This window comes from Chelonoidis abingdonii, chromosome 5, assembly GCF_003597395.2.
Source record: "Chelonoidis abingdonii isolate Lonesome George chromosome 5, CheloAbing_2.0, whole genome shotgun sequence".
NCBI lineage: Eukaryota > Metazoa > Chordata > Testudines > Testudinidae > Chelonoidis > Chelonoidis abingdonii.
Window position 1 is genome coordinate 145,358,061 of NC_133773.1, and position 8,928 is coordinate 145,366,988.

The 8,928-nt window shown below is 55.5% G+C and overlaps 1 protein-coding gene across 2 annotated transcripts in view; it reads left to right on the top strand.

The window, feature by feature from the left end:
- Positions 1 to 8,772: 8,772 nt before the first annotated feature.
- AP5S1 (adaptor related protein complex 5 subunit sigma 1) overlaps positions 8,773 to 8,928 on the top strand; it is a 4,783-nt gene continuing 4,627 nt past the window's right edge. Inside the window, exon 1 of one of the 2 annotated variants that reach the window (XM_032789715.2) lies at positions 8,773 to 8,890. The gene's annotated coding sequence lies outside the window, so the exon portion shown is untranslated. The remainder of the gene's footprint in view (positions 8,891 to 8,928) is intronic. The other variant, XM_032789714.2, reaches the window with a different exon arrangement.

Below are 8,928 nucleotides of genomic sequence, written 5' to 3' on the forward strand. Positions count from 1 at the left end.
CTGTGGTGGTAACTCCACTCCCTTTTGTACATGCATTGGCCCAGGTGGCAGGTGCAAACCCGTCTGAGCTCAGCAGGCCCCAGATTCAGGAAGGTCTCCACCAGGTAACAGAAGAATGACATTAGTAAAGCTGGGTGCAGCTGCACTGTAGCCCCAGAGCCAACACAAGGTGTTGAGATAGTGCCTAGACTTTGTGCTGGGCTTCAGTGTGGGGTGATGGGGGATGCAGGAAATCTGAAACTTGCTGCTGTAAGGGCTTTGGCTTCCAGTGCAGACCGAACTAAAGGCACAGGTGTGATCTCAAACAGCGGGGCTAAGGCCTGATTCGCACCCACCCCAACGTATTGACTCTCCCTGTCTCCATACAAACGCCGAGTCGCTTGGATTCCTGGTCTGTAATGCTTAAAGGATGTGAGGGGGGACATGGGGATTCCTGCCTAGCTTTACTGTAGAAACAGTGATGTTAAATCCCAGCTTGTGCGTAATTTTTATTTTTAAAGTTTTAAATCACAGCAGCAAGCCAACTCCTTGTAAATTCCCTGACCCCTTTGCATCTCAGCTTTTGTCTCTTACGTCCTTAGCCAAACGAGCCAAGATTTCACGTGGCTCCATGAACCAGCCCCACCCGTCACGCGTACGGTTGTGGCTTCCTCAAAGTGATGAGAAAAACTAAACTCTCTCTCCACTCCCCCGGGCCCATTTTGGAAGCGACGAGCTAATGTCTGGGAAAGTTCCACCCTGCTGCCCACTTGAGCGCCCCAGCATGTGCATGGGAGGGGTGGCCTGGCAAGCACTTCGCAGGCTGCTCACGTGGCAGCCGAGTTTAAAATAAACCTGGCAGAGCCTCTTGTGGGTTAGCGCTTCTGGTGTGTGGCGTTTCCTGCCAGGCCTCAGCAAGGCTTGAGACTCAGAAACGGGGCTGGGAAAACATGCTGGGTTTCCTTTTCACCAATTCTCAATCCGGCTGCGTGACTGCTACTGGGACAGCTGTGCTTTGCCCCAGAGGTGGCTGTATTGCACCACCAGGTTTGAGTAAAAGTTCTCACCTATAACGGGAAAGATTGGAATCCTTGGCCCGTCTACAGCACTCTCCGGAGCATCTTGGATATCGCTTTTGCAAACCATCACTGAGCGCCCCCTTCCCCCCGTAGCTCTGAGATGGGGAAACAGGCAGGCAGTGGCAAACCCCGTTAAAACAAACAGTTCAGTGACTGCCGCGCCTTAACCCCGTTCTCAAAGGGGGGTTTGAGAGCGCCCCAGCTGCAGCGCTGGCCCATGGGTGCCTTTCTGTGATCGGCTCAGGACAATGCCATTTAGATGGGTGGCCTCTCTATGCATCTGCCACTGGTGTGGCCTGGCCTCCTTCCTCCCAGGGTTCTGGGCGGTGGAGCTCTCGGGAGGGCGTCGTTCACTGGGCGCTCTGTCCTGGGCTGAGCGCTGCAGGGATTTTCCACTGGGACGGAGAGGCAGCAGGCAGCTGGCCTCACACCCAGCGGATGTGTGGCTGTTGTGCTAACAGGCACCTCTCACTGGCGTAGGTTGTAATAGGGCCAATGAGAGTGTCACTGGAGGGTGGGGGGTCCAGATAACACAGCTTAGTGCTCCATCGCAGATCTGCAAGTCCTTTCCAGGGTGGGGAATGTCACTAGCCTCCATTATAAAGGAGAGAGGGGGCATGACCTACCCGAGGGCACCCAGCAGAGCCAGGGAACAGAACCCAGGGCACCGCGTTGGACCATGCTGCAGGGATCATGCAAACCTGCCCCACTGCGATTTCTCCTGCACCGCCCACCCAGCCTGGACTCTGGGCCTCCTTGCGGCAGGTTGCAGCGTGATGTGGAATCCGCACGCGGCAGCCATGAGCAAAAACTGGATTTCAGCAAGTTTGTCTTTAACAGGGCAACACCTCCGTCAGTCCCAGAGCTGGCATGGCTCTTAGTGCCAGCTGAGACGGGTTTCTAATTGTCAAGAGTGTGTTCCCTGGCCTGGCCTAACAGCCCCGGGCCACTGCCTGCCATGCCAGTGCTTCCTCACCGCCCTTTTGTCTCCTCCCTCCACCCTTGGCTTCCTGCCATCCCACGTCACCCTTCCGCTAAAGGAAGACTGGCTGTGATTACACACAGGCCTGGGATGCAGGAGATCTGCCGTCAGTTTCCTGCTTGGTTACAGCCTCCCTGTGTGTGACCCTGGGCAAGTCACTCACTCTCTGTGCCTCAGTTTTCCATTCATAAAATGTGGGTAAAATTATTTTCTACCTCACAGATTCTGCTCTTAACATAATTGACTCACCTATGCGCTCAGCCTGAAAGGAATGAGCCCCACTCTTTGCTCATGGTCCCCCTGCATGGCCAGCCTGGCTTTGGGGAAGGGAGCCAACGTGTGTCCCTGTTAGCCCAGAAGGTCCAGCCTGGCTCTGGGGGAAGGCTGGGATCTGTCCCCGTTAGCCCTGCTGGGCCAGGTTGACTCCCTCTTTGATGTTTGTGAAGTGCTGCCAGGTGTGATAGTTGTTGAGGTGTGATAGTTGTGTACACACACCCTCCCTCTCCTCACACATTCCATGGGTGGGTCTGTGTCCCAGGGAACATACCTGCCCCAGGGAACAAGGGAGCTGACGTTTTAACTACCAGGCAGTGCTTTGAGATGAGACTCAGGAAGTGGGATCTCTGGCCTGGCCCGTCTGTGGTACTGATCAGCCAGGCCTGCCTCAGTGGGCATTTGGCCATCGATTTCAATGAAAGTGAGATGGCAGGCGGGCGGGCGTTTGCCTTTATGCAGGGATAGGAATGTGTCTTGCTTTATCCACCCACCCACCTCAGGATTTTCTGGTGAGCCTAGTGCTTGCTGGGTCTGATCCTGCACCTCTTCCTCCTATGGGTAAAGCACTGGCTTTGTGGGTCCGAGAGGGTGAGCCAGGTCTCCAGGCATTGCTCAGGGAGAGGCTAAGGTAGCAGCCCTTTAGTTCAGAGGTGACCTCATTGACTCACCCGTATGGGCTTGCAGGCTTAGGCCCTGACTGCGTTCAACAGATCGTAACCACCTTTGCCGCTTCTCAGGCGCAGCCCTTCACCCAGCGCATCCATCCAGCTACTTAGAGACCCCCAGCCCCTGAGTCCGTCCCGTACCCCTGGGAGGGGAGGGGAGGGGTATTACCACAGACTGTGGCAGGGTCATTGTGAAAGTGACTGTGCTCACCTAGCAACATAGACAGTGCCAGACTGGACCAGACCCACGGTCCGTCCAATCTCGTATCCTGTCTCTGACAGGGACCTGCACCAGATTCTGCAGAGAAAGGAGCAAGAACCCTGGTGTCGGCAGGTAGGGGATGACCTGCTCCCCCTCCATGAAGGTCTCAGCCGAGGGCATTTCTTTTGGGGATGTTACAGAGGCAGCTGTTGACATTCAAAAAGCAGCAGCCCTTTCCCTACGGGCACCGACAGAGTGGGGCCGACCAGCTTGGTCACTGGGGCCTCCCATGTGCGCGGCCCCTCTCCGTGCGAATGCTGCCAAGGCAGGAGGCCGCGTGCTCTGTCTCTCCCGTGGCACCGCAGAAGTCGTGGAACCAACTAGCTGCCAACTATTTCTGAGCGTGAGTCACCGTGTTGCTGAATTCTATTATCCCACTTGGCCCAGAGATGGGAATGTCGATTTCACGTGGCCGGGCCCCGTGACTGCTCTGCCCCTTTTGCTCACAGCCACGCCCCCTCTGGGTTTCCTCTGGGCAGCCGGCGCTGTGTGCCGTTTAAAATTACGAATCACATTCCACGACAAGCCCATCCCCCACCCACCTTGAGTTCTCCCGCACGTGTTTGCACTGTCCAGCTCCGTGTCCCCTGCCAGAGCGGATGCAAAGGCAAAGAATGACAAAACGGCACAGGCTTTTCTCAGGGTGTGGATTGCTTTTTAAAACCCAAGCTCTAGGGCTAGAATGTATGGAGGGCGATGGGACGCTGGGCGGGAAGAATTTGACCTAGATTCACTGGGCTGCTTCAGCTGTTTTACTGGAATGGCCCAAAGCAGCTGGAATATGCCAGTGAATGTAGCTCAGATGCTGCTATGCTTTGTAACACTCACCTTAAAGACAATGGCTAAATGGAGGGCAACAGTGGGCCTGTGCCCTTCTTTTTATCCTTGGTGGCGTATAAAAACACCCAGATTTTTCAAAAATGTTCATGTTGCTTTTTATCGATCTCGCCTTGTCCAAAGGGCTAATAACGGAAGAATAGATGTTTCAGTGAATGGTGGATTGATTGTCAAAGTGTCCATTACTATGGCTTGTTATAACACCTTCTAATGATGTGCTTTATTAATGGAGTCCCACTGCGGCCACTCCATTATCTTCCCCAGGATCGATGTCAGACTAACAGGCCTATAATTATCCAGGACATTCTGTTTAAATACTGGCACAACATAAGCTTCCTTCAGATCTGCTGGATCTTGCTCAGTGTTTCAAAGACTAAGAACTATAGTATTAGGCTCAATTATTTTATATTTCTGTCACAACTGTCAGCTAGTTGTATCCCATGCTTTACCGTTTGTAAAATCTCATGAACGCTCATTACAGAAGCAGTAACAGTGCGTTCCTATTAAGGCACCCTAATCACATCAATCATTACTGAAATGCAGCCTTCTTTGGGGTGAAATGCAACAGCTGTTTAATAGCCCACAGCAACACTACACAGTTTAGAATAAAACACACACACACACACACACACACACACATCACTCTTGGGGAAGGAGGTGACCATGGAGGGGCCAAACTGCTGGGGTTCTACCCTCCCATGTCACCCCAAAGTCTCACTTCTGCAGGCTTTATGCTGTGTGTCTGATTAACCCCCTCCCCCCAGATGCCTGAGTGTGACAGATGATTTATCCACCATGGTGCTGATTGCACATAACTTGCCTTTGAGCATTCAAGACAGGAATCATTAAGGCAGACAAGGCAGGCTACATTTACCATTGCTTCACACTGTGGAGTTGCTGTTATCACTATTAGTATTGTGCAAAGTGTTGTGCAAGCCACAAAACGGAGGAGATCTGTGCCCAGGAGCACTTATAGGCCAGCCATGAGAAGGCAGGATGCAACGGGGAGTCCGGAGCAAGGAAGAATTAAGGCTTTAGGTAGACTAGGAAATGTGTAGGAGTGCAATGACATGGATGCAGTTACCTGCTGCACTGCAATCCGAATGCATTGGAGGGTTGCACTGATGCAGCTATGCTGGTGCCAAAGACCCCAGTACAGCCAAGCTCTTAGGGCTTGTCTACACAGAGTTACTCTGGAATAGTGATTCTGCTTTACATTCACACCCTGCCTTCACCTGAATTAGCTTTCAAGAGCAGACAAGTGGCCGAGAGGGGCAGCTTCATTACCTTCAGAGAACATGGCAGTGTGGACAACCCCCAAGTGGAGACGCAGCTAGGTCAGCCCCCAAGTGGAGACGCAGCTAGGTCAACAGAAGAATGCTTCCATGACGCCAGCTACCTCTCCTGGGGCAGCAATGTTGCTCTCCATCGGGAAACCAGCTGCGCCTACACTTCGGGGTTATGCCGGCGTAGCGAGGGCGTCGTAGCTGTTCCAGTCGAGTCCTCAGAGAGTAGCCAGCCCCTACGATGGTTTTGATCCATCTCCACTAATTCCCAATGCAAGCCCAGTTCACTAGGGAATTTTAAAGTGAATATATTTAGTGCCGGTGAAAAGTGCCAGCTAGCAGCCCTGGAAACTGACGTCCTCAGATTTCCCACACAACAGACAGCAGCAGGGCAAGCCAAGCGCACAGTGACCCAACCTTAAGATGGAGGACAGCCCGGCTCAGTTTCCAGGGCCCATTCTGGCCTTGCCCTCTACTGAGGCTGCCAATACAGTTGCCCTTGCTATGCTGCTGGAGGGGGCAGGGAGAGGGGTTTGGATGCAAACACCTGCCAGTTAAGGGCCTAGGCTGAGACCCACACAACTCGTGTCAGGCAGGCCACCAACCAGACAAGAGGGGATCAGCCGCCGCCAGCTCAGGCTGAGCTCCAGAGGTGACAGGCTCTGTGCCCCAACACCCTCAGCCAAAAGCAGCACTAGCTGAGGAACAAAGGAGTTAAAACCCCATCCCTGCGGAAGGGTGGGGCTTGTCTGCTGGGCTGGAATGGGCCACCCAGTAGCACTGGCTAGGGAGAGTCTCAAAATTCAAATGCTGCTGTGTTTGCATGGGTGCATTGTTCAAGCCTACTCTGCTGTGCTGTGTTTGGTGTCTATTTCTGGTCACACCCAGATGTAGGGCATTTCAGGGATATGACCAGGCTACTGATGTGGGAGCAGCTGGGGGAAACAGTCCTGCTCCTATGGCACGGGGCTGGGTTAAACGACTCTTTGGTGCAAGCACCCTAATATCAGGGTTACACCAGGAACAGCACTGCTCTCGGTGTGTTTCTGCAGGAGGAGCAAACTGCATTCAATAAGGAAAAAACTGACCCAAACTCTCACACTGAGCCACGGAGCTGTGCCAAATTCTTACAAATGGGGGATGTTTTGGTAATTTGCGCTTCCTCCTGGTCTTTCTCCTCTCATGGGGATATAGGACTGGAAGGGACATCCTGAGTCTTCAAGTTCCGTTACCTGCTATCACAGGCAACCCTGTTACATCACCCTGTCTCCTCTGGGAGCAAAATAATTAATTAGTATATTGGGTATTGCCTGGTTTTATTGACCTGCATTAAGGTATAGACAGGACACGTGTTCTTTGCACGGCACAGAATGTACCCAAGAGCTAAAGGAGGAACTCTGTTAGCTTGGGTCAGTACCAGCTTGTTATGTAGTTCCCAGGGCTGGCGGGAGGAAAGCAGAGAATCAGAGATGTAGCCAGGATCACTGAGCAGGGTTTCTGTGGACACACGCTGTCTAGTGGTTAACGCAGAGGGCTGGGAGTCAGGAACTCCTGGTTTTATCCCTGGCACTGTGAAATCTTTGGCAAGGCTCTCCCTGTGTGCCTCACTTTTCCTATCTGCAACACGAGGATAAAAAGCCTCTGAGAGGAACAGGAGGCTTAATTCCTTGTGTTTGGAGATCCTTGGATGAAACCTTGCAAAACAACCCAGACTGAAATACAGAGAGAAAGGCCTGGTTTCTCCAACACAGCAGACTTTAGGAATCTGGTCAGAAAGCCCCATCTCCTCAAAGGCTGGGAGCTTCGGACAGACACGAGGACTTTCTGGCCACTTCTCCCAGTTGTCTTAAATTTCCCCTATCATCACTCAGCAGCAATAGCTTTACATTCAAACCTTACATTGGAACTCCCTCTGCTGGCTGAATGGACGAGCTCCCAGGCAGGAAACATGCCTGGGTTCAGCTAAGGCGGGGTGGGCAAAATTTGGCCCAAGAGGCACATTTGGGTGGGGAAATTGCATCCAGGGCCATGAATGTAGAGCTGGAGCAGGGGGCTGGGGTTCAGTGTGCAGGAAGGGGCTCAGGACAAGGGGTTGGAGAGCGGAGGAGGGGTGTGGGGTGCAGGAAGGGGCCATAGTCTGCACACCCCTGAGCTAAGGCCACCTGGCCTGGGTATGTTCACAGCCATACTGTGGTCAGTGGGGAAACTGGAAACCTGGGCCTGAATTCAGTGGCCAGTTGCTGTAATTTACACCTTGTTCCGGCACCACAGCACGTGCCTGACACCAAATCAGAGGTATCCGGAAGCAAGCAGGACAGCGGGTACTCTGCTCTGCTTCCACAGCCCGCCAGGTACATCCACTGGCAGTTGCGCCCAGAGGCCTGAGTCCAGGTGTGTACCTGGTACGGGTCCCAAACTGTCCCTTTTTGGGGCGAGGGGAACCCCGGCACACGTCTGGGTAGGGTGCACCAGGCTGCTGCCTCCCCTCTTCGGCTCCTTCAGAACCGCGTATTGAGGTTCTGGCTGCGCCTCCCCCACAGCTCCTGATTGAGGCACCCCAGCCCCAGCCCCAGGGAGTCAGGGCACCTCTTCCCAGCAGCTCCGGGCCCGGCCCATAGGGCCACCCGCCGGAGGAAGCTGGATGGTGCGGGGTCTCTGTGACCATGGGGCCTTCCCGGTCCCTTGTCCTGGCCCACGGCCGGGCAGTGTCCAGGCACTGGCTACCCAACGGGAGCAGCAGGCGCTGTCGGGAGCTCTCTGCAGCGAATCGCCCCCGCTGGGCCTGTCCACACGGCGCGAGTGAACGGGGGTGTGTGTGCCTCACGTGCACGCGTGGAGGGACACCCGGGACACAGACCCCCCGTGGAACGCAACAGCGCAGGCGCGGCCCTGCGGCCAGCCCCCGCGCGCTTCCCGGGGTAGGGGCTTAATTCGGTTTCACTCCGGATTGGCCGGAGCCGAAGCGTGCGCGCGGGACCTGCACCCACACCACCAACCGGGGAGCCGAGTCCCCGCGCCCGAACCGGCCACTTGGGCTCCACTACCCCCGCCCTGCCACTGGACAGGTCCCGCCCCCACTGCATCCACCCAAGCCCTGTGCTGCGAGCTGGCCCCGCCCCGCCCAGACAGCCAGTTAAGGCAGGGCTATGTCCCGCCCTTCCAAGTGATAGCCAATCACCGCAGGGCTCTTCCCTGCCTCTCCCAGAGATGGCCAATCCCCGCAGAGAACTTCCGCGCCCCTTTGCCGGAGGTAGCCAATCCCCGGAGGGCTCTCCCGTCTGGTTTCCCCAGGCCCCGCCCCGCCTAGCTCAGCGGCTCTAGGCCCTGCCCCTGTCGGGAATGCGCCGTGCGCGGGCTCGCGGCGCCGGGGGCGAGGAGAGCGGGGGAGGGCTGCTGGCCTCGCGCGCCCAGCGGACTACATTTCCCAGCATGCACCGGGGCGGGCCGAGCCTGACGTCGTCGCGTGCCCGTGCGGCCGGAGCGCTCCTGGGTCGGATCCGTGCAGCGGCCGCTGCCGTGCACTGGTGAGCCCCTCCCCCCACCCCGCCGCCGGTCCCGGTGC